Genomic DNA, 788 nt, shown 5'->3' on the forward strand with positions numbered 1-788 from the left:
GTTCTTGAGGCTCATCCTCCTGTATGGTAGGTACAAAAGAGAAGGGAGAAGCACTGAGATGCTTGTCAGCCTGAGGTCAAAGTTACACAACACCATGAGCAATCAGACAAGGTGTCAGATAAAAATCACACTGTGAGACATGGGATCTGAATTTTGTTTTTAAAATGACAATGATCATTACAAAACAATTTTTTAATGATGCTACTGTGAGCACCTTCCCATCTTAAAAAGCTAAGGTCCAGAATACCAACATCAGTGGGAGCTAAAAGGGAAGGGATTTTCTCTTCCTCAGTTTCTCACCACCATGGTAAAATAACTACTACTGAACACAAAGAGCAAGGCAACAGCTTGCCAAGACGAAAAGTCAAGCTTACCTGCAGCCCACCTCTGCAGCAATCTTGTTTACCCATCAACACCTCAGGAGCAATTTCTTCTTCATTCACATTCCTCAGCAGCAGTCTTGATTATGCTGTGTACCACATCCTAACATTAATTAGCACTTGACTAGCAGGATGAGTATCATTTTTCAAAAGGGCTGCAATTAACAAAATAAACCCAATCCCTTTTCAGTTCCAGCAGCACTGCTGCCTTCCTTCTCTTCAAAGCGGTGGTGTCAAATTGTTGCTTTCTTCTCACAGCCTGCTGTAAACCAGCCACAATGGAAATGTTTTCCAATGTGTGATGGTTTTCACTTGCCTACCACTTTCCACTTGAATATTTCAAAACACGTTCTTAACCTGAATATTTTAAAACACCTGGCAAAAGTGAAGGGTGGGGAAGGATGCTGA

This window comes from Melanerpes formicivorus, unplaced genomic scaffold (genome assembly GCF_026170545.1).
Source record: "Melanerpes formicivorus ecotype bairdi unplaced genomic scaffold, bMelFor1.0.p_v2 SCAF_27, whole genome shotgun sequence".
Taxonomy (NCBI): Eukaryota; Metazoa; Chordata; class Aves; order Piciformes; family Picidae; genus Melanerpes; species Melanerpes formicivorus.